The following is a 26,327-nucleotide window of genomic DNA, read 5'->3' as shown; positions in this document are numbered from 1 at the left end:
ATCACCAACTGACCCGGGCTATGGCCTGGGGGGATGGACGCTGGGTCTGCTGAGCGCAAGGTCATAGGTTCGAGTACAGACCAGTGTCTATCCTGTTATTTTTTTTTATTCTTCTTTCTTTACATATATAAATATATATCTCGCATATTCATGATTTAGGGTCTTGATGATTCTATTCAGTGTTTTTTTTTTAGTTGTTAGATGGAGAGGAGCAGAGAGCTGGCAGCCAGGGCTCTGCTACCTCCCTGACGCTGGCTCCGCCCACCACTCACAGTGAGCTCCGTGGCTGTGTCAGGTGCTCTTCCCGACAGGCAGCCAGCTTGGTCATGGTGACATATTGCCGGCCTGACAGCGATGCTTAACACTGGTCAGAGCCGGCCCTAGCCTAAATGACGCCCTAGGCAAGATTTTGGCTGGTGCCCCCTAGCAACGCCACTAGTTCCGCCTCTGACCCTGCTCCCCTTTCCCAGCACCATCAACCCTCATCATAGCAGTCATCATTTTGGTGCCCCTACCCGCAATATTTTAAATAGAAACAGTGCACACATTCGGTACGCAGCCCAAACAGGGGTGTGTTCTTGCTGGGAAGGGGCATGGCCACCCAATAGTACCCACAATTCAAATTATGCCACACAGTAGTGCAACTTTATTCACATTATATCATGCGATGGTGTCCCTTATTCACGTTACATAACACAGTAGTACCACTTTACCTTATGTACATTACTCCTCACATTATTCACATTATACCCTTAGAAAAAAATCCTGAGAAAATATTTTATTTTAAGCACCTCCATGGCCACACTGCAACCCAGCACAAAGCAGTGTGTGCTGGGCAGAGGAGAAGAGCTGCAGCTGCTGCTGCTGCTGTCACTTAAGGAGAGGGGGCCCGGGGCCCCCACTGGGCCCTTCCATCAGACTTTGGCCTGGGTAATTTGTACCCCCTACCCCTTTCTCTCGGTACCCCTGATAATGCCACACAGTAATGCCCCTAACACATGACACACATTATTAATGTCCTTATATCAATAATGCCCCTTACACATATGTTGCACATTATTAATGCCCTTATACACATGACACACCTAATGTCCATTACACATATGTTGCACATAATTAATGCCCTTATACACATAGGCCCTTATTCAGATCTGATCGCAGTACAAATTTGTTTGGAAAATGGGCAAAACCATGTGCACTGCAGGTGGGGCAGATGTAACATGTGCAGAGAGAGTTAAATTTGGGTGGGGTGTGTTGAAACGTAAAATCTAAATTGCAGTGTAAAAATAATGCAGCCAGTATTTACCCTGCACAGAAACAAAATAACTCACGCAAATCTAACTCTGTCTGCACATGTTACATCTGCCCCACCTGCAGTGCACATGGTTTTGCCCATTTTCCAAACAAATTTGTACTGCGATCAGATCTGAATAAAGGCCATAATGCCTGTTACACATATGTCGCACATTATTAATGCATTTATACATGACACACATAATGCCCCTTACACATATGCCGAACACTATTGCACAACCAACCCACCCCCAGACAGCACTCGCACAGCCGCTAACACTGTGACCTCTGCCTCTGCTTGGATACAGATGTTTCCTCATACATCTTGCCTCAATAAGCCATGCAGCTCCTGGCCAGTTCTGCTAACGTTGGGTGCATTTTTTGCTGAAAATTCGTCTTATTTGCATTGTTATGACCAGCACACACACGGAGCTTCCGATGATTAAAATGATATGTGGCATGCCTATATTCTGTGTGCGACTGTGGCTGTACCTGCATAGAGAATGCTATGTTACAGTGATCTCCATGAATACACTATTTCATATGCAGATACAGGCTGTATCCAAATGCCACTCACACACAGAATATAGGCATGTTGCATATCATTTTAATCAGCAGAAGCTGTTGATGCCCTAGGCAATTGCCTAGTTTGCCTATACCTAAGGCCGGCTCTGACACTGGTGCATTGACAGGGTGACCACAAATAATAGAATACTATCAATTGATTTATACCAGCCTAAAGGGATTATTTTCTATTGTAATATGTTAAAAAAAAATTACCCTATGACTGGAAAGATCTGTTTATCACTGGAACTTGTACAGAGGCATGGTTTGAGCATTGCATCTTCTCAAGCAAGATATGTCAGATCACCATCTGACCCGGGCTATGGCCTGGGGGGATGGACGCTGGGTCTGCTGAGCGCAAGGTCATAGGTTCGAGTACAGACCAGTGTCTATCCTGTTATTTTTTTTTATTCTTCTTTCTTTACATATATAAATATATATCTCGCATATTCATGATTTAGGGTCTTGATGATTCTATTCAGTGTTTTTTTTTTAGTTGTTAGATGGAGAGGAGCAGAGAGCTGGCAGCCAGGGCTCTGCTACCTCCCTGACGCTGGCTCCGCCCACCACTCACAGTGAGCTCCGTGGCTGTGTCAGGAGCTCTTCCCGACAGGCAGCCAGCTTGGTCATGGTGACATATTGCCGGCCTGACAGCGATGCTTAACACTGGTGCATTGACAGGGTGACCACAAATAATAGAATACTATCAATTGATTTATACCAGCCTAAAGGGATTATTTTCTATTGTAATGTGTTAAAAAAAATTACCCTATGACTGGAAAGATCTGTTTATCACTGGAACTTGTACAGAGGCATGGTTTGAGCATTGCATCTTCTCAAGCAAGATATGTCAGATCACCAACTGACCTGGGCTATGGCCTGGGGGGATGGACGCTGGGTCTGCTGAGCGCAAGGTCATAGGTTCGAGTACAGACCAGTGTCTATCCTGTTATTTTTTTTTATTCTTCTTTCTTTACATATATAAATATATATCTCGCATATTCATGATTTAGGGTCTTGATGATTCTATTCAGTGTTTTTTTTTTAGTTGTTAGATGGAGAGGAGCAGAGAGCTGGCAGCCAGGGCTCTGCTACCTCCCTGACGCTGGCTCCGCCCACCACTCACAGTGAGCTCCGTGGCTGTGTCAGGTGCTCTTCCCGACAGGCAGCCAGCTTGGTCATGGTGACATATTGCCGGCCTGACAGCGATGCTTAACACTGGTCAGAGCCGGCCCTAGCCTAAATGACGCCCTAGGCAAGATTTTGGCTGGTGCCCCCTAGCAACGCCACTAGTTCCGCCTCTGACCCTGCTCCCCTTTCCCAGCACCATCAACCCTCATCATAGCAGTCATCATTTTGGTGCCCCTACCCGCAATATTTTAAATAGAAACAGTGCACACATTCGGTACGCAGCCCAAACAGGGGTGTGTTCTTGCTGGGAAGGGGCATGGCCACCCAATAGTACCCACAATTCAAATTATGCCACACAGTAGTGCAACTTTATTCACATTATATCATGCGATGGTGTCCCTTATTCACGTTACATAACACAGTAGTACCACTTTACCTTATGTACATTACTCCTCACATTATTCACATTATACCCTTAGAAAAAAATCCTGAGAAAATATTTTATTTTAAGCACCTCCATGGCCACACTGCAACCCAGCACAAAGCAGTGTGTGCTGGGCAGAGGAGAAGAGCTGCAGCTGCTGCTGCTGCTGTCACTTAAGGAGAGGGGGCCCGGGGCCCCCACTGGGCCCTTCCATCAGACTTTGGCCTGGGTAATTTGTACCCCCTACCCCTTTCTCTCGGTACCCCTGATAATGCCACACAGTAATGCCCCTAACACATGACACACATTATTAATGTCCTTATATCAATAATGCCCCTTACACATATGTTGCACATTATTAATGCCCTTATACACATGACACACCTAATGTCCATTACACATATGTTGCACATAATTAATGCCCTTATACACATAGGCCCTTATTCAGATCTGATCGCAGTACAAATTTGTTTGGAAAATGGGCAAAACCATGTGCACTGCAGGTGGGGCAGATGTAACATGTGCAGAGAGAGTTAAATTTGGGTGGGGTGTGTTGAAACGTAAAATCTAAATTGCAGTGTAAAAATAATGCAGCCAGTATTTACCCTGCACAGAAACAAAATAACTCACGCAAATCTAACTCTGTCTGCACATGTTACATCTGCCCCACCTGCAGTGCACATGGTTTTGCCCATTTTCCAAACAAATTTGTACTGCGATCAGATCTGAATAAAGGCCATAATGCCTGTTACACATATGTCGCACATTATTAATGCATTTATACATGACACACATAATGCCCCTTACACATATGCCGAACACTATTGCACAACCAACCCACCCCCAGACAGCACTCGCACAGCCGCTAACACTGTGACCTCTGCCTCTGCTTGGATACAGATGTTTCCTCATACATCTTGCCTCAATAAGCCATGCAGCTCCTGGCCAGTTCTGCTAACGTTGGGTGCATTTTTTGCTGAAAATTCGTCTTATTTGCATTGTTATGACCAGCACACACACGGAGCTTCCGATGATTAAAATGATATGTGGCATGCCTATATTCTGTGTGCGACTGTGGCTGTACCTGCATAGAGAATGCTATGTTACAGTGATCTCCATGAATACACTATTTCATATGCAGATACAGGCTGTATCCAAATGCCACTCACACACAGAATATAGGCATGTTGCATATCATTTTAATCAGCAGAAGCTGTTGATGCCCTAGGCAATTGCCTAGTTTGCCTATACCTAAGGCCGGCTCTGACACTGGTGCATTGACAGGGTGACCACAAATAATAGAATACTATCAATTGATTTATACCAGCCTAAAGGGATTATTTTCTATTGTAATATGTTAAAAAAAATTACCCTATGACTGGAAAGATCTGTTTATCACTGGAACTTGTACAGAGGCATGGTTTGAGCATTGCATCTTCTCAAGCAAGATATGTCAGATCACCAACTGACCCGGGCTATGGCCTGGGGGGATGGACGCTGGGTCTGCTGAGCGCAAGGTCATAGGTTCGAGTACAGACCAGTGTCTATCCTGTTATTTTTTTTTATTCTTCTTTCTTTACATATATAAATATATATCTCGCATATTCATGATTTAGGGTCTTGATGATTCTATTCAGTGTTTTTTTTTTAGTTGTTAGATGGAGAGGAGCAGAGAGCTGGCAGCCAGGGCTCTGCTACCTCCCTGACGCTGGCTCCGCCCACCACTCACAGTGAGCTCCGTGGCTGTGTCAGGAGCTCTTCCCGACAGGCAGCCAGCTTGGTCATGGTGACATATTGCCGGCCTGACAGCGATGCTTAACACTGGTGCATTGACAGGGTGACCACAAATAATAGAATACTATCAATTGATTTATACCAGCCTAAAGGGATTATTTTCTATTGTAATGTGTTAAAAAAAATTACCCTATGACTGGAAAGATCTGTTTATCACTGGAACTTGTACAGAGGCATGGTTTGAGCATTGCATCTTCTCAAGCAAGATATGTCAGATCACCAACTGACCCGGGCTATGGCCTGGGGGGATGGACGCTGGGTCTGCTGAGCGCAAGGTCATAGGTTCGAGTACAGACCAGTGTCTATCCTGTTATTTTTTTTTATTCTTCTTTCTTTACATATATAAATATATATCTCGCATATTCATGATTTAGGGTCTTGATGATTCTATTCAGTGTTTTTTTTTTAGTTGTTAGATGGAGAGGAGCAGAGAGCTGGCAGCCAGGGCTCTGCTACCTCCCTGACGCTGGCTCCGCCCACCACTCACAGTGAGCTCCGTGGCTGTGTCAGGTGCTCTTCCCGACAGGCAGCCAGCTTGGTCATGGTGACATATTGCCGGCCTGACAGCGATGCTTAACACTGGTCAGAGCCGGCCCTAGCCTAAATGACGCCCTAGGCAAGATTTTGGCTGGTGCCCCCTAGCAACGCCACTAGTTCCGCCTCTGACCCTGCTCCCCTTTCCCAGCACCATCAACCCTCATCATAGCAGTCATCATTTTGGTGCCCCTACCCGCAATATTTTAAATAGAAACAGTGCACACATTCGGTACGCAGCTCAAACAGGGGTGTGTTCTTGCTGGGAAGGGGCATGGCCACCCAATAGTACCCACAATTCAAATTATGCCACACAGTAGTGCAACTTTATTCACATTATATCATGCGATGGTGTCCCTTATTCACGTTACATAACACAGTAGTACCACTTTACCTTATGTACATTACTCCTCACATTATTCACATTATACCCTTAGAAAAAAATCCTGAGAAAATATTTTATTTTAAGCACCTCCATGGCCACACTGCAACCCAGCACAAAGCAGTGTGTGCTGGGCAGAGGAGAAGAGCTGCAGCTGCTGCTGCTGCTGCTGTCACTTAAGGAGAGGGGGCCCGGGGCCCCCACTGGGCCCTTCCATCAGACTTTGGCCTGGGTAATTTGTACCCCCTACCCCTTTCTCTTGGTACCCCTGATAATGCCACACAGTAATGCCCCTAACACATGACACACATTATTAATGTCCTTATATCAATAATGCCCCTTACACATATGTTGCACATTATTAATGCCCTTATACACATGACACACCTAATGTCCATTACACATATGTTGCACATAATTAATGCCCTTATACACATAGGCCCTTATTCAGATCTGATCGCAGTACAAATTTGTTTGGAAAATGGGCAAAACCATGTGCACTGCAGGTGGGGCAGATGTAACATGTGCAGAGAGAGTTAAATTTGGGTGGGGTGTGTTGAAACGTAAAATCTAAATTGCAGTGTAAAAATAATGCAGCCAGTATTTACCCTGCACAGAAACAAAATAACTCACGCAAATCTAACTCTGTCTGCACATGTTACATCTGCCCCACCTGCAGTGCACATGGTTTTGCCCATTTTCCAAACAAATTTGTACTGCGATCAGATCTGAATAAAGGCCATAATGCCTGTTACACATATGTCGCACATTATTAATGCATTTATACATGACACACATAATGCCCCTTACACATATGCCGAACACTATTGCACAACCAACCCACCCCCAGACAGCACTCGCACAGCCGCTAACACTGTGACCTCTGCCTCTGCTTGGATACAGATGTTTCCTCATACATCTTGCCTCAATAAGCCATGCAGCTCCTGGCCAGTTCTGCTAACGTTGGGTGCATTTTTTGCTGAAAATTTGTCTTATTTGCATTGTTATGACCAGCACACACACGGAGCTTCCGATGATTAAAATGATATGTGGCATGCCTATATTCTGTGTGCGACTGTGGCTGTACCTGCATAGAGAATGCTATGTTACAGTGATCTCCATGAATACACTATTTCATATGCAGATACAGGCTGTATCCAAATGCCACTCACACACAGAATATAGGCATGTTGCATATCATTTTAATCAGCAGAAGCTGTTGATGCCCTAGGCAATTGCCTAGTTTGCCTATACCTAAGGCCGGCTCTGACACTGGTGCATTGACAGGGTGACCACAAATAATAGAATACTATCAATTGATTTATACCAGCCTAAAGGGATTATTTTCTAATGTAATGTGTTAAAAAAAATTACCCTATGACTGGAAAGATCTGTTTATCACTGGAACTTGTACAGAGGCATGGTTTGAGCATTGCATCTTCTCAAGCAAGATATGTCAGATCACCAACTGTCCCGGGCTATGGCCTGGGGGGATGGACGCTGAGCGCAAGGTCATAGGTTTGAGTACAGACCAGTGTCTATCCTGTTATTTTTTTTTTATTCTTCTTTCTTTACATATATAAATATATATCTCGCATATTCATGATTTAGGGTCTTGATGATTCTATTCAGTGTTTTTTTTTTAGTTGTTAGATGGAGAGGAGCAGAGAGCTGGCAGCCAGGGCTCTGCTACCTCCCTGACGCTGGCTCCGCCCACCACTCACAGTGAGCTCCGTGGCTGTGTCAGGATCTCTTCCCGACAGGCAGCCAGCTTGGTCATGGTGACATATTGCCGGCCTGACAGTGATGCTTAACACTGGTGCATTGACAGGGTGACCACAAATAATAGAATACTATCAATTGATTTATACCAGCCTAAAGGGATTATTTTCTATTGTAATGTGTTAAAAAAAATTACCCTATGAATGGAAAGATCTGTTTATCACTGGAACTTGTACAGAGGCATGGTTTGAGCATTGCATCTTCTCAAGCAAGATATGTCAGATCACCAACTGTCCCGGGCTATGGCCTGGGGGGATGGACGCTGAGCGCAAGGTCATAGGTTTGAGTACAGACCAGTGTCTATCCTGTTATTTTTTTTTATTCTTCTTTCTTTACATATATAAATATATATCTCGCATATTCATGATTTAGGGTCTTGATGATTCTATTCAGTGTTTTTTTTTTAGTTGTTAGATGGAGAGGAGCAGAGAGCTGGCAGCCAGGGCTCTGCTACCTCCCTGACGCTGGCTCCGCCCACCACTCACAGTGAGCTCCGTGGCTGTGTCAGGAGCTCTTCCCGACAGGCAGCCAGCTTGGTCATGGTGACATATTGCCGGCCTGACAGTGATGCTTAACACTGGTGCATTGACAGGGTGACCACAAATAATAGAATACTATCAATTGATTTATACCAGCCTAAAGGGATTATTTTCTATTGTAATGTGTTAAAAAAAATTACCCTATGACTGGAAAGATCTGTTTATCACTGGAACTTGTACAGAGGCATGGTTTGAGCATTGCATCTTCTCAAGCAAGATATGTCAGATCACCAACTGTCCCGGGCTATGGCCTGGGGGGATGGACGCTAAGCGCAAGGTCATAGGTTTGAGTACAGACCAGTGTCTATCCTGTTATTTTTTTTTATTCTTCTTTCTTTACATATATAAATATATATCTCGCATATTCATGATTTAGGGTCTTGATGATTCTATTCAGTGGTTTTTTTTTAGTTGTTAGATGGAGAGGAGCAGAGAGCTGGCAGCCAGGGCTCTGCTACCTCCCTGACGCTGGCTCCGCCCACCACTCACAGTGAGCTCCGTGGCTGTGTCAGGAGCTCTTCCCGACAGGCAGCCAGCTTGGTCATGGTGACATATTGCCGGCCTGACAGCGATGCTTAACACTGGTGCATTGACAGGGTGACCACAAATAATAGAATACTATCAATTGATTTATACCAGCCTAAAGGGATTATTTTCTATTGTAATGTGTTAAAAAAAATTACCCTATGAATGGAAAGATCTGTTTATCACTGGAACTTGTACAGAGGCATGGTTTGAGCATTGCATCTTCTCAAGCAAGATATGTCAGATCACCAACTGACTCGGGCTATGGCCTGGGGGGATGGACGCTGAGCGCAAGGTCATAGGTTTGAGTACAGACCAGTGTCTATCCGGTTATTTTTTTTTATTCTTCTTTCTTTACATATATAAATATTTATCTCGCATATTCATGATTTAGGGTCTTGATGATTCTATTCAGTGTTTTTTTTTTAGTTGTTAGATGGAGAGGAGCAGAGAGCTGGCAGCCAGTGCTCTGCTACCTCCCTGACGCTGGCTCCGCCCACCACTCACAGTGAGCTCCGTGGCTGTGTCAGGAGCTCTTCCCGACAGGCAGCCAGCTTGGTCATGGTGACATATTGCCGGCCTGACAGCGATGCTTAACACTGGTGCATTGACAGGGTGACCACAAATAATAGAATACTATCAATTGATTTATACCAGCCTAAAGGGATTATTTTCTATTGTAATGTGTTAAAAAAAATTACCCTATGACTGGAAAGATCTGTTTATCACTGGAACTTGTACAGAGGCATGGTTTGAGCATTGCATCTTCTCAAGCAAGATATGTCAGATCATCAACTGTCCCGGGCTATGGCCTGGGGGGATGGACGCTGAGCGCAAGGTCATAGGTTTGAGTACAGACCAGTGTCTATCCTGTTATTTTTTTTTATTCTTCTTTCTTTACATATATAAATATATATCTCGCATATTCATGATTTAGGGTCTTGATGATTCTATTCAGTGTTTTTTTTTTAGTTGTTAGATGGAGAGGAGCAGAGAGCTGGCAGCCAGGGCTCTGCTACCTCCCTGACGCTGGCTCCGCCCACCACTCACAGTGAGCTCCGTGGCTGTGTCAGGAGCTCTTCCCGACAGGCAGCCAGCTTGGTCATGGTGACATATTGCCGGCCTGACAGTGATGCTTAACACTGGTGCATTGACAGGGTGACCACAAATAATAGAATACTATCAATTGATTTATACCAGCCTAAAGGGATTATTTTCTATTGTAATGTGTTAAAAAAAATTACCCTATGACTGGAAAGATCTGTTTATCACTGGAACTTGTACAGAGGCATGGTTTGAGCATTGCATCTTCTCAAGCAAGATATGTCAGATCACCAACTGTCCCGGGCTATGGCCTGGGGGGATGGACGCTGAGCGCAAGGTCATAGGTTTGAGTACAGACCAGTGTCTATCCTGTTATTTTTTTTTATTCTTCTTTCTTTACATATATAAATATATATCTCGCATATTCATGATTTAGGGTCTTGATGATTCTATTCAGTGGTTTTTTTTTAGTTGTTAGATGGAGAGGAGCAGAGAGCTGGCAGCCAGGGCTCTGCTACCTCCCTGACGCTGGCTCCGCCCACCACTCACAGTGAGCTCCGTGGCTGTGTCAGGAGCTCTTCCCGACAGGCAGCCAGCTTGGTCATGGTGACATATTGCCGGCCTGACAGCGATGCTTAACACTGGTGCATTGACAGGGTGACCACAAATAATAGAATACTATCAATTGATTTATACCAGCCTAAAGGGATTATTTTCTATTGTAATGTGTTAAAAAAAATTACCCTATGACTGGAAAGATCTGTTTATCACTGGAACTTGTACAGAGGCATGGTTTGAGCATTGCATCTTCTCAAGCAAGATATGTCAGATCACCAACTGACCCGGGCTATGGCCTGGGGGGATGGACGCTGAGCGCAAGGTCATAGGTTTGAGTACAGACCAGTGTCTATCCGGTTATTTTTTTTTATTCTTCTTTCTTTACATATATAAATATATATCTCGCATATTCATGATTTAGGGTCTTGATGATTCTATTCAGTGGTTTTTTTTTAGTTGTTAGATGGAGAGGAGCAGAGAGCTGGCAGCCAGGGCTCTGCTACCTCCCTGACGCTGGCTCCGCCCACCACTCACAGTGAGCTCCGTGGCTGTGTCAGGAGCTCTTCCCGACAGGCAGCCAGCTTGGTCATGGTGACATATTGCCGGCCTGACAGCGATGCTTAACACTGGTGCATTGACAGGGTGACCACAAATAATAGAATACTATCAATTGATTTATACCAGCCTAAAGGGATTATTTTCTACTGTAATGTGTTAAAAAAAATTACCCTATGACTGGAAAGATCTGTTTATCACTGGAACTTGTACAGAGGCATGGTTTGAGCATTGCATCTTCTCAAGCAAGATATGTCAGATCACCAACTGACCCGGGCTATGGCCTGGGGGGATGGACGCTGAGCGCAAGGTCATAGGTTTAAGTACAGACCAGTGTCTATCCTGTTATTTTTTTTTATTCTTCTTTCTTTACATATATAAATATATATCTCGCATATTCATGATTTAGGGTCTTAATGATTCTATTCAGTGTTTTTTTTTTAGTTGTTAGATGGAGAGGAGCAGAGAGCTGGCAGCCAGGGCTCTGCTACCTCCCTGACGCTGGCTCCGCCCACCACTCACAGTGAGCTCCGTGGCTGTGTCAGGAGCTCTTCCCGACAGGCAGCCAGCTTGGTCATGGTGACATATTGCCGGCCTGACAGCGATGCTTAACACTGGTGCATTGACAGGGTGACCACAAATAATAGAATACTATCAATTGATTTATACCAGCCTAAAGGGATTATTTTCTATTGTAATGTGTTAAAAAAAATTACCCTATGACTGGAAAGATCTGTTTATCACTGGAACTTGTACAGAGGCATGGTTTGAGCATTGCATCTTCTCAAGCAAGATATGTCAGATCACCAACTGACCCGGGCTATGGCCTGGGGGGATGGACGCTGAGCGCAAGGTCATAGGTTTGAGTACAGACCAGTGTCTATCCTGTTATTTTTTTTTATTCTTCTTTCTTTACATATATAAATATATATCTCGCATATTCATGATTTAGGGTCTTGATGATTCTATTCAGTGTTTTTTTTTTAGTTGTTAGATGGAGAGGAGCAGAGAGCTGGCAGCCAGGGCTCTGCTACCTCCCTGACGCTGGCTCCGCCCACCACTCACAGTGAGCTCCGTGGCTGTGTCAGGAGCTCTTCCCGACAGGCAGCCAGCTTGGTCATGGTGACATATTGCCGGCCTGACAGCGATGCTTAACACTGGTGCATTGACAGGGTGACCACAAATAATAGAATACTATCAATTGATTTATACCAGCCTAAAGGGATTATTTTCTACTGTAATGTGTTAAAAAAAATTACCCTATGACTGGAAAGATCTGTTTATCACTGGAACTTGTACAGAGGCATGGTTTGAGCATTGCATCTTCTCAAGCAAGATATGTCAGATCACCAACTGACCCGGGCTATGGCCTGGGGGGATGGACGCTGAGCGCAAGGTCATAGGTTTGAGTACAGACCAGTGTCTATCCTGTTATTTTTTTTTATTCTTCTTTCTTTACATATATAAATATATATCTCGCATATTCATGATTTAGGGTCTTGATGATTCTATTCAGTGTTTTTTTTTTAGTTGTTAGATGGAGAGGAGCAGAGAGCTGGCAGCCAGGGCTCTGCTACCTCCCTGACGCTGGCTCCGCCCACCACTCACAGTGAGCTCCGTGGCTGTGTCAGGAGCTCTTCCCGACAGGCAGCCAGCTTGGTCATGGTGATTATTTTCTATTGTAATGTGTTAAAAAAAATTACCCTATGACTGGAAAGATCTGTTTATCACTGGAACTTGTACAGAGGCATGGTTTGAGCATTGCATCTTCTCAAGCAAGATATGTCAGAACGTCAACTGACCCGGGCTATGGCCTGGGGGGATGGACGCTGGGTCTGCTGAGCGCAAGGTCAAAGGTTCGAGTACAGACCAGTGTCTATCCTGTTATTTTTTTTTATTCTTCTTTCTTTACATATATAAATATATATCTCGCATATTCATGATTTAGGGTCTTGATGATTCTATTCAGTGTTTTTTTTTTAGTTGTTAGATGGAGAGGAGCAGAGAGCTGGCAGCCAGGGCTCTGCTACCTCCCTGACGCTGGCTCCGCCCACCACTCACAGTGAGCTCCGTGGCTGTGTCAGGAGCTCTTCCCGACAGGCAGCCAGCTTGGTCATGGTGACATATTGCCGGCCTGACAGCGATGCTTAACACTGGTGCATTGACAGGGTGACCACAAATAATAGAATACTATCAATTGATTTATACCACCCTAAAGGGATTATTTTCTATTGTAATGTGTTAAAAAAAATTACCCTATGACTGGAAAGATCTGTTTATCACTGGAACTTGTACAGAGGCATGGTTTGAGCATTGCATCTTCTCAAGCAAGATATGTCAGATCACCAACTGACCTGGGCTATGGCCTGGGGGGATGGACGCTGAGCGCAAGGTCATAGGTTTGAGTACAGACCAGTGTCTATCCTGTTATTTTTTTTTATTCTTCTTTCTTTACATATATAAATATATATCTCGCATATTCATGATTTAGGGTCTTGATGATTCTATTCAGTGTTTTTTTTTTAGTTGTTAGATGGAGAGGAGCAGAGAGCTGGCAGCCAGGGCTCTGCTACCTCCCTGACGCTGGCTCCGCCCACCACTCACAGTGAGCTCCGTGGCTGTGTCAGGAGCTCTTCCCGACAGGCAGCCAGCTTGGTCATGGTGACATATTGCCGGCCTGACAGCGATGCTTAACACTGGTGCATTGACAGGGTGACCACAAATAATAGAATACTATCAATTGATTTATACCAGCCTAAAGGGATTATTTTCTATTGTAATGTGTTAAAAAAATTACCCTATGACTGGAAAGATCTGTTTATCACTGGAACTTGTACAGAGGCATGGTTTGAGCATTGCATCTTCTCAAGCAAGATATGTCAGATCACCAACTGACCCGTGCTATGGCCTGGGGGGATGGACGCTGAGCGCAAGGTCATAGGTTTGAGTACAGACCAGTGTCTATCCTGTTATTTTTTTTTATTCTTCTTTCTTTACATATATAAATATATATCTCGCATATTCATGATTTAGGGTCTTGATGATTCTATTCAGTGTTTTTTTTTTAGTTGTTAGATGGAGAGGAGCAGAGAGCTGGCAGCCAGGGCTCTGCTACCTCCCTGACGCTGGCTCCGCCCACCACTCACAGTGAGCTCCGTGGCTGTGTCAGGAGCTCTTCCCGACAGGCAGCCAGCTTGGTCATGGTGACATATTGCCGGCCTGACAGCGATGCTTAACACTGGTGCATTGACAGGGTGACCACAAATAATAGAATACTATCAATTGATTTATACCAGCCTAAAGGGATTATTTTCTATTGTAATGTGTTAAAAAAAATTACCCTATGACTGGAAAGATCTGTTTATCACTAGAACTTGTACAGAGGCATGGTTTGAGCATTGCATCTTCTTAAGCAAGATATGTCAGATCACCAACTGACCCGGGCTATGGCCTGGGGGGATGGACGCTGAGCGCAAGGTCATAGGTTTGAGTACAGACCAGTGTCTAGCCTGTTATTTTTTTTTATTCTTCTTTCTTTACATATATAAATATATATCTCGCATATTCATGATTTAGGGTCTTGATGATTCTATTCAGTGTTTTTTTTTTAGTTGTTAGATGGAGAGGAGCAGAGAGCTGGCAGCCAGGGCTCTGCTACCTCCCTGACGCTGGCTCCGCCCACCACTCACAGTGAGCTCCGTGGCTGTGTCAGGAGCTCTTCCCGACAGGCAGCCAGCTTGGTCATGGTGACATATTGCCGGCCTGACAGCGATGCTTAACACTGGTGCATTGACAGGGTGACCACAAATAATAGAATACTATCAATTGATTTATACCAGCCTAAAGGGATTATTTTCTATTGTAATGTGTTAAAAAAAATTACCCTATGACTGGAAAGATCTGTTTATCACTGGAACTTGTACAGAGGCATGGTTTGAGCATTGCATCTTCTCAAGCAAGATATGTCAGATCACCAACTGACCCGGGCTATGGCCTGGGGGGATGGACGCTGGGTCTGCTGAGCGCAAGGTCATAGGTTTCAGTACAGACCAGTGTCTATCCTGTTATTTTTTTTTATTCTTCTTTCTTTACATATATAAATATATATCTCGCATATTCATGATTTAGGGTCTTGATGATTCTATTCAGTGGTTTTTTTTTAGTTGTTAGATGGAGAGGAGCAGAGAGCTGGCAGCCAGGGCTCTGCTACCTCCCTGACGCTGGCTCCGCCCACCACTCACAGTGAGCTCCGTGGCTGTGTCAGGAGCTCTTCCCGACAGGCAGCCAGCTTGGTCATGGTGACATATTGCTGGCCTGACAGCGATGCTTAACACTGGTGCATTGACAGGGTGACCACAAATAATAGAATACTATCAATTGATTTATACCAGCCTAAAGGGATTATTTTCTATTGTAATGTGTTAAAAAAAATTACCCTATGACTGGAAAGATCTGTTTATCACTGGAACGTGTACAGAGGCATGGTTTGAGCATTGCATCTTCTCAAGCAAGATATGTCAGATCACCAACTGACCCGTGCTATGGCCTGGGGGGATGGACGCTGAGCGCAAGGTCATAGGTTTGAGTACAGACCAGTGTCTATCCTGTTATTTTTTTTTATTCTTTTTTCTTTACATATATAAATATATATCTCGCATATTCATGATTTAGGGTCTTGATGATTCTATTCAGTGTTTTTTTTTTAGTTGTTAGATGGAGAGGAGCAGAGAGCTGGCAGCCAGGGCTCTGCTACCTCCCTGACGCTGGCTCCGCCCACCACTCTTAGTGAGCTCCGTGGCTGTGTCAGGAGCTCTTCCCGACAGGCAGCCAGCTTGGTCATGGTGACATATTGCCGGCCTGACAGCGATGCTTAACACTGGTGCATTGACAGGGTGACCACAAATAATAGAATACTATCAATTGATTTATACCAGCCTAAAGGGATTATTTTCTATTGTAATGTGTTAAAAAAAAATTACCCTATGACTGGAAAGATCTCTTTATCACTAGAACTTGTACAGAGGCATGGTTTGAGCATTGCATCTTCTCAAGCAAGATATGTCAGATCACCATCTGACCCGGGCTATGGCCTGGGGGGATGGACGCTGAGCGCAAGGTCATAGGTTTGAGTACAGACCAGTGTCTATCCTGTTATTTTTTTTTATTCTTCTTTCTTTACATATATAAATATATATCTCGCATATTCATGATTTAGGGTCTTGATGATTCTATTCAGTGTTTTTTTTTAGTTGTTAGATGGAGAGGAGCAGAGAGCTGGCAGCCAGGGCTCTGCTACCTCCCTGACGCTGGCTCCGCCCACCACTCACAGTGAGCTCCGTGGCTTTGTCAGGAGCTCTTCCTGACAGGCAGCCAGCTTGGTCATGGTGACATATTGCCGGCCTGACAGCGATGCTTAACACTGGTCAGAGCCGGCCCTAGCCTAAATGACGCCCTAGGCAAGATTTTGGCTGGTGCCCCCTAGCAACGCCACTAGTTCCGCCTCTGACCCTGCTCCCCTTTCCCAGCACCATCAACCCTCATCATAGCAGTCATCATTTTGGTGCCCCTACCCGCAATATTTTAAATAGAAACAGTGCACACATTCGGTACGCAGCCCAAACAGGGGTGTGTTCTTGCTGGGAAGGGGCATGGCCACCCAATAGTACCCACAATTCAAATTATGCCACACAGTAGTGCAACTTTATTCACATTATATCATGCGATGGTGTCCCTTATTCACGTTACATAACACAGTAGTACCACTTTACCTTATGTACATTACTCCTCACATTATTCACATTATACCCTTAGAAAAAAATCCTGAGAAAATATTTAATTTTAAGCACCTCCATGGCCACACTGCAACCCAGCACAAAGCAGTGTGTGCTGGGCAGAGGAGAAGAGCTGCAGCTGCTGCTGCTGCTGCTGTCACTTAAGGAGAGGGGGCCCGGGGCCCCCACTGGGCCCTTCCATCAGACTTTGGCCTGGGTAATTTGTACCCCCTACCCCTTTCTCTCGGTACCCCTGATAATGCCACACAGTAATGCCCCTAACACATGACACACATTATTAATGTCCTTATATCAATAATGCCCCTTACACATATGTTGCACATTATTAATGCCCTTATACACATGACACACCTAATGTCCATTACACATATGTTGCACATAATTAATGCCCTTATACACATAGGCCCTTATTCAGATCTGATCGCAGTACAAATTTGTTTGGAAAATGGGCAAAACCATGTGCACTGCAGGTGGGGCAGATGTAACATGTGCAGAGAGAGTTAAATTTGGGTGGGGTGTGTTGAAACGTAAAATCTAAATTGCAGTGTAAAAATAATGCAGCCAGTATTTACCCTGCACAGAAACAAAATAACTCACGCAAATCTAACTCTGTCTGCACATGTTACATCTGCCCCACCTGCAGTGCACATGGTTTTGCCCATTTTCCAAACAAATTTGTACTGCGATCAGATCTGAATAAAGGCCATAATGCCTGTTACACATATGTCGCACATTATTAATGCATTTATACATGACACACATAATGCCCCTTACACATATGCCGAACACTATTGCACAACCAACCCACCCCCAGACAGCACTCGCACAGCCGCTAACACTGTGACCTCTGCCTCTGCTTGGATACAGATGTTTCCTCATACATCTTGCCTCAATAAGCCATGCAGCTCCTGGCCAGTTCTGCTAACGTTGGGTGCATTTTTTGCTGAAAATTCGTCTTATTTGCATTGTTATGACCAGCACACACACGGAGCTTCCGATGATTAAAATGATATGTGGCATGCCTATATTCTGTGTGCGACTGTGGCTGTACCTGCATAGAGAATGCTATGTTACAGTGATCTCCATGAATACACTATTTCATATGCAGATACAGGCTGTATCCAAATGCCACTCACACACAGAATATAGGCATGTTGCATATCATTTTAATCAGCAGAAGCTGTTGATGCCCCTAGGCATTCCAAATGCCCTAGGCAATTGCCTAGTTTGCCTATACCTAAGGCCGGCTCTGACACTGGTGCATTGACAGGGTGACCACAAATAATAGAATACTATCAATTGATTTATACCAGCCTAAAGGGATTATTTTCTATTGTAATGTGTTAAAAAAAATTACCCTATGACTGGAAAGATCTGTTTATCACTGGAACTTGTACAGAGGCATGGTTTGAGCATTGCATCTTCTCAAGCAAGATATGTCAGATCACCAACTGACCCGGGCTATGGCCTGGGGGGATGGACGCTGGGTCTGCTGAGCGCAAGGTCATAGGTTCGAGTACAGACCAGTGTCTATCCTGTTATTTTTTTTATTCTTCTTTCTTTACATATATAAATATATATCTCGCATATTCATGATTTAGGGTCTTGATGATTCTATTCAGTGTTTTTTTTTTAGTTGTTAGATGGAGAGGAGCAGAGAGCTGGCAGCCAGTGCTCTGCTACCTCCCTGACGCTGGCTCCGCCCACCACTCACAGTGAGCTCCGTGGCTGTGTCAGGAGCTCTTCCCGACAGGCAGCCAGCTTGGTCATGGTGACATATTGCCGGCCTGACAGCGATGCTTAACACTGGTGCATTGACAGGGTGACCACAAATAATAGAATACTATCAATTGATTTATACCAGCCTAAAGGGATTATTTTCTATTGTAATGTGTTAAAAAAAATTACCCTATGACTGGAAAGATCTGTTTATCACTGGAACTTGTACAGAGGCATGGTTTGAGCATTGCATCTTCTCAAGCAAGATATGTCAGATCACCAACTGTCCCGGGCTATGGCCTGGGGGGATGGACGCTGAGCGCAAGGTCATAGGTTTGAGTACAGACCAGTGTCTATCCTGTTATTTTTTTTTATTCTTCTTTCTTTACATATATAAATATATATCTCGCATATTCATGATTTAGGGTCTTGATGATTCTATTCAGTGTTTTTTTTTTAGTTGTTAGATGGAGAGGAGCAGAGAGCTGGCAGCCAGGGCTCTGCTACCTCCCTGGCGCTGGCTCCGCCCACCACTCACAGTGAGCTCCGTGGCTGTGTCAGGAGCTCTTCCCGACAGGCAGCCAGCTTGGTCATGGTGACATATTGCCGGCCTGACAGTGATGCTTAACACTGGTGCATTGACAGGGTGACCACAAATAATAGAATACTATCAATTGATTTATACCAGCCTAAAGGGATTATTTTCTATTGTAATGTGTTAAAAAAAATTACCCTATGACTGGAAAGATCTGTTTATCACTGGAACTTGTACAGAGGCATGGTTTGAGCATTGCATCTTCTCAAGCAAGATATGTCAGATCACCAACTGTCCTGGGCTATGGCCTGGGGGGATGGACGCTGAGCGCAAGGTCATAGGTTTGAGTACAGACCAGTGTCTATCCTGTTATTTTTTTTTATTCTTCTTTCTTTACATATATAAATATATATCTCGCATATTCATGATTTAGGGTCTTGATGATTCTATTCAGTGTTTTTTTTTTAGTTGTTAGATGGAGAGGAGCAGAGAGCTGGCAGCCAGGGCTCTGCTACCTCCCTGACGCTGGCTCCGCCCACCACTCACAGTGAGCTCCGTGGCTGTGTCAGGAGCTCTTCCCGACAGGCAGCCAGCTTGGTCATGGTGACATATTGCCGGCCTGACAGCGATGCTTAACACTGGTGCATTGACAGGGTGACCACAAATAATAGAATACTATCAATTGATTTATACCAGCCTAAAGGGATTATTTTCTATTGTAATGTGTTAAAAAAAATTACCCTATGACTGGAAAGATCTGTTTATCACTGGAACTTGTACAGAGGCATGGTTTGAGCATTGCATCTTCTCAAGCAAGATATGTCAGATCACCAACTGTCCCGGGCTATGGCCTGGGGGGATGGACGCTGAGCGCAAGGTCATAGGTTTGAGTACAGACCAGTGTCTATCCTGTTATTTTTTTTTATTCTTCTTTCTTTACATATATAAATATATATCTCGCATATTCATGATTTAGGGTCTTGATGATTCTATTCAGTGTTTTTTTTTTTAGTTGTTAGATGGAGAGGAGCAGAGAGCTGGCAGCCAGGGCTCTGCTACCTCCCTGACGCTGGCTCCGCCCACCACTCACAGTGAGCTCCGTGGCTGTGTCAGGAGCTCTTCCCGACAGGCAGCCAGCTTGGTCATGGTGACATATTGCCGGCCTGACAGTGATGCTTAACACTGGTGCATTGACAGGGTGACCACAAATAATAGAATACTATCAATTGATTTATACCAGCCTAAAGGGATTATTTTCTATTGTAATGTGTTAAAAAAAATTACCCTATGACTGGAAAGATCTGTTTATCACTGGAACTTGTACAGAGGCATGGTTTGAGCATTGCATCTTCTCAAGCAAGATATGTCAGATCACCAACTGACTCGGGCAATGGCCTGGGGGGATGGACGCTGGGTCTGCTGAGCGCAAGGTCATAGGTTCGAGTACAGACCAGTGTCTATCCTGTTATTTTTTTTTATTCTTCTTTCTTTACATATATAAATATATATCTCGCATATTCATGATTTAGGGTCTTGATGATTCTATTCAGTGTTTTTTTTTTAGTTGTTAGATGGAGAGGAGCAGAGAGCTGGCAGCCAGGGCTCTGCTACCTCCCTGACGCTGGCTCCGCCCACCACTCACAGTGAGCTCCGTGGCTGTGTCAGGAGCTCTTCCCGACAGGCAGCCAGCTTGGTCATGGTGACATATTGCCGGCCTGACAGTGATGCTTAACACTGGTGCATTGACAGGATGACCACAAATAATAGAATACTATCAATTGATTTATACCAGCCTAAAGGGATTATTTTCTATTGTAATGTGTTAAAAAAAATTACCCTATGACTGGAAAGATCTGTTTATCACTGGAACTTGTACAGAGGCATGGTTTGAGCATTGCATCTTCTCAAGCAAGATATGTCAGATCACCAACTGACCCGGGCTATGGCCTGGGGGGATGGACGCTGAGCGCAAGGTCATAGGTTTGAGTACAGACCAGTGTCTATCCTGTTATTTTTTTTTATTCTTCTTTCTTTACATATATAAATATATATCTCGCATATTCATGATTTAGGGTCTTGATGATTCTATTCAGTGTTTTTTTTTTAGTTGTTAGATGGAGAGGAGCAGAGAGCTGGCAGCCAGGGCTCTGCTACCTCCCTGACGCTGGCTCCGCCCACCACTCACAGTGAGCTCCGTGGCTGTGTCAGGAGCTCTTCCCGACAGGCAGCCAGCTTGGTCATGGTGACATATTGCCGGCCTGACAGCGATGCTTAACACTGGTGCATTGACAGGGTGACCACAAATAATAGAATACTATCAATTGATTTATACCAGCCTTAACCCCTTCACGACATATGACGTATATATACGTCATATGTCCGTTGCAGGGGAATCAAGCCAGCTCACGGAGTGAGCTGGCTTGAAAGAGAGCAGGTAATGGCTGTATATTACAGCCAGGTCCCTGCTCTCACGGCCACGAGCGGCGAGTTCGCCGATCGTGGCCGTTTAACCCTTTAAGCACCGCGGGCAAAGCGCCCGCAGTGCTTAAATAGCTGATCGGAGGGGGGGCGCCCCCCTCCGGCGCCGATCGGGGCCCCCCGCAGCGAGATCGGAGGGTGCCGATCGGTTGCCATGGTAGCCAGGGGTCTAATGTAGACCCCTGTGCTGGCCGTGTATGCATACCTATTACATCCTGCCTCAGGCAGGATGTAATAGGAAGTGCATAAAATCACTACGTTCAGCCATAGAGCTCTATGGCTGAACCTAGTACAGGCGATCGCGCCCCCTAGTGGTCAAGTACACTAGGGGGCCTTGTAGTAAAAGTAAAAAAAAAAAAAAAAATAAAGTTTAAAAATAAAAAAAAAAATAAAAAAATATTAAAAGTTCAAATCACCCCCCTTTCCCCATTTCCCAAATAAAAATAAATAAAAAATAAAAAAAATAAACATATTTGGTATCGCCGCGTTCCTAAAAGTCCGATCTATTAAAATATAACATTAGTTATCCCGCACGGTTAAAGGCGTAAACGGAAAATAATCCCCAACGCCAAAACTACGTTTTTTGGTCGCATCGCGTACCCAAAAAAAAATAACTAAAAGAGATCAGAAAGTCGCCCATATCCCATAATGGTATTAATTAAAAAGTACACTTCAGCCCTCACCCAGGTCCGTAGGTGGAAAAATAAAAAAGTTATAAGCCGCAGAACATGGCGACGCAACGCAAATTAGAAAAACCGTAAAAGTTGCGATTTTTTTTTTTAGTGGTAAAACATAACGAAAACTATATAAGTTTGGTATCGCCAGAATCGTAACGACCCATAGAATAAAGATAACCCATCATTTTAAACGAACTATGAACTCCAAAAAAACCGTAACCAGCGCAAAATTGTGCAATGGCGTTTTTTTTTTTTTTTACCCCACATTGAATTATTTCCTGATTCCCCAGAATATTATACGGTATAGTAAATGGTACCATTACAAAGAACAACTTGTCCCGCAAAAAAAAAGCCCTCATGTGTCTATATAGCCGGAAAATTAAAAAAGTTACGCTTATTTGAACTCAAGGAGGAAAAAAAAAAAAAAATTACCTTAAAAGGCAATGTCGTGAAGGGGTTAAGGGATTATTTTCTATTGTAATGTGTTAAAAAAAATTACCCTATGACTGGAAAGATCTGTTTATCACTGGAACTTGTACAGAGGCATGGTTTGAGCATTGCATCTTCTCAAGCAAGATATGTCAGATCACCAGCTGCCCTGGGCTATGGCCTGGGGGGATGGACGCTGGGTCTGCTGAGCGCAAAGTCATAGGTTTGAGTACAGACCAGTGTCTATCCTGTTATTTTTTTTTATTCTTCTTTCTTTACATATATAAATATATATCTCGCATATTCATGATTTAGGGTCTTGATGATTCTATTCAGTGTTTTTTTTTTAGTTGTTAGATGGAGAGGAGCAGAGAGCTGGCAGCCAGGGCTCTGCTACCTCCCTGACGCTGGCTCCGCCCACCACTCACAGTGAGCTCCGTGGCTGTGTCAGGAGCTCTTCCCGACAGGCAGCCAGCTTGGTCATGGTGACATATTGCCTGCCTGACAGCGATGCTTAACACTGGTGCATTGACAGGGTGACCACAAATAATAGAATACTATCAATTGATTTATACCAGCCTAAAGGGATTATTTTCTATTGTAATGTGTTAAAAAAAATTACCCTATGACTGGAAAGATCTGTTTATCACTAGAACTTGTACAGAGGCATGGTTTGAGCATTGCATCTTCTCAAGCAAGATATGTCAGATCACCAACTGACCCGGGCTATGGCCTGGGGGGATGGACGCTGAGCGCAAGGTCATAGGTTTGAGTACAGACCAGTGTCTATCCTGTTATTTTTTTTTATTCTTCTTTCTTTACATATATAAATATATATCTCGCATATTCATGATTTAGGGTCTTAATGATTCTATTCAGTGTTTTTTTTTAGTTGTTAGATGGAGAGGAGCAGAGAGCTGGCAGCCAGGGCTCTGCTACCTCCCTGACGCTGGCTCAGCCCACCACTCACAGTGAGCTCCGTGGCTGTGTCAGGAGCTCTTCCCGACAGGCAGCCAGCTTGGTCATGGTGACATATTGCCGGCCTGACAGCGATGCTTAACACTGGTGCATTGACAGGGTGACCACAAATAATAGAATACTATCAATTGATTTATACCAGCCTAAAGGGATTATTTTCTATTGTAATGTGTTAAAAAAAATTACCCTATGACTGGAAAGATCTGTTTATCACTAGAACTTGTACAGAGGCATGGTTTGAGCATTGCATCTTCTCAAGCAAGATATGTCAGATCACCAACTGACCCGGGCTATGGCCTGGGGGGATGGACGCTGAGCGCAAGGTCATAGGTTTGAGTACAGACCAGTGTCTATCCTGTTATTTTTTTTATTCTTCTTTCTTTACATATATAAATATATATCTCGCATATTCATGAATTAGGGTCTTGATGATTCTATTCAGTGGTTTTTTTTTAGTTGTTAGATGGAGAGGAGCAGAGAGCTGGCAGCCAGGGCTCTGCTACCTCCCTGACGCTGGCTCCGCCCACCACTCACAGTGAGCTCCGTGGCTGTGTCAGGAGCTCTTCCCGACAGGCAGCCAGCTTGGTCATGGTGACATATTGCCGGCCTGACAGCGATGCTTAACACTGGTGCATTGACAGGGTGACCACAAATAATAGAATACTATCAATTGATTTATACCAGCCTAAAGGGATTATTTTCGATTGTAATGTGTTAAAAAAAATTACCCTATGACTGGAAAGATCTGTTTATCACTGGAACTTGTACAGAGGCATGGTTTGAGCATTGCATCTTCTCAAGCAAGATATGTCAAATCACCAACTGACCCGGGCTATGGCCTGGGGGGATGGACGCTGGGTCTGCTGAGCGCAAGGCCATAGGTTCGAGTACAGACCAGTGTCTATCCTGTTATTTTTTTTTTATTCTTCTTTCTTTACATATATAAATATATATCTCGCATATTCATGATTTAGGGTCTTGATGATTCTATTCAGTGTTTTTTTTTTTAGTTGTTAGATGGAGAGGAGCAGAGAGCTGGCAGCCAGGGCTCTGCTACCTCCCTGACGCTGGCTCCGCCCACCACTCACAGTGAGCTCCGTGGCTGTGTCAGGAGCTCTTCCCGACAGGCAGCCAGCTTGGTCATGGTGACATATTGCCTGCCTGACAGCGATGCTTAACCCCTTCCCGACATTTGACGTACATTTACGTCATGGCCGGGAGGTACTTCCCGACACATGGCATAAATGTACGTCATGAGTTTAAACTGTCACTGCGTCTCGAGACGCAGTGACAGAGGGACGATGTCTGCTGTCCCTGACAGCAGACATGTCCCTGCATGCCCAGGGGGGGCTGCGATGTCGCCCCCCCGTCAGCGATCGCTGTGATTGGCTGTTCAGTGTGAACAGCCATTCACAGCGTTTTCCTGTGTTACCAGCGAATCGGACGCTCGGTAACACAGGTGTCAATCACCGCCGGGCGTCAGGGGGCATGAGGGGGTCATCGGTGACGATGACACCTCACCCCACCCTCACCCCACCTGCCCCCAAGGCTGTGATTGGTCCGTGGGACCCACGGACCAATCACAGCCAAGGCGCGACATTTAAACTGACGGTGACTGCGCTGCAGACGCCATTCCGGTCTGGAATAGCGTGCAGAACGGTCACCGTGCCTGCCTGCCGTGAATACCGACCTGATCCTTGCTAATACTTACCTGATCCTTGCAAATACCTTACCTGATCACCTTATCACTGCTTGTAGCGTGCTGGACGCTTCCTGGATCTGACTTCCTGAGACTTCCTGCTGCTGCTGCAGTGTGATAGAGAGATAGAGAGAGAGATAGAGAGAGATAGAGAGAGATAGAGAGATAGTGACAGAGAGAGCTATATTTTGTGTCTGCTACCCCCCCTTTTTGGGGGTGCAGGGGTTTTCTATATATATATAACTGTCAGTGCTGCTGCTGCAGTGTCATACAGTGATAGATAGTGATAGATAGTGATAGATAGTGAGAGGTAGAGAGATAGAGAGATTTGTGTCTGCTACCCCCCCTTTTTGGGGGTGCAGGGGTTTTATTTTATATATATAACTGTCAGTGCTGCTGCTGCAGTGTCATAGAGTGATAGATAGTGATAGATAGTGAGAGATAGAGAGATAGAGAGAGATAGTGACAGAGAGTGATAGAGAGTGTATATTTTGTGTCTGCTACCCCCCCTTTTTGGGGGTGCAGTTTTTTTTTATACATATAACTGTCAGTGCTGCTGCTGCAGTGTCCTAGAGTGATAGATAGTGAGAGATAGTGAGAGATAGAGAGATAGAGAGAGATAGTGACAGAGAGTGATAGAGAGTGTATATTTTGTGTCTGCTACCCCCCCTTTTGTGCTGATCAGTATATCTGTGCTGATCAGCAACTTTTTGGGGGCGCAGAGGTTTTTTTTTTTATATATATACCTGTCAGTTGCTGCCAGTTGCACTGTCAGTTGCACCAAAGGTTGTGCACCTGCTGTCCCTCACTGGTAATCAGTGTCGCATCACTGATCACCTTTTTTTTTTTTTGTGAGTGCTGTGGGGTCTTTTTTTAATTTTTTTTTTACACACAC

This window comes from Crinia signifera, chromosome 3 (assembly GCF_055691185.1).
Source record: "Crinia signifera chromosome 3, ASM5569118v1, whole genome shotgun sequence".
NCBI lineage: Eukaryota > Metazoa > Chordata > Amphibia > Anura > Myobatrachidae > Crinia > Crinia signifera.
Note: the sequence above shows the minus strand (reverse complement) of the source record.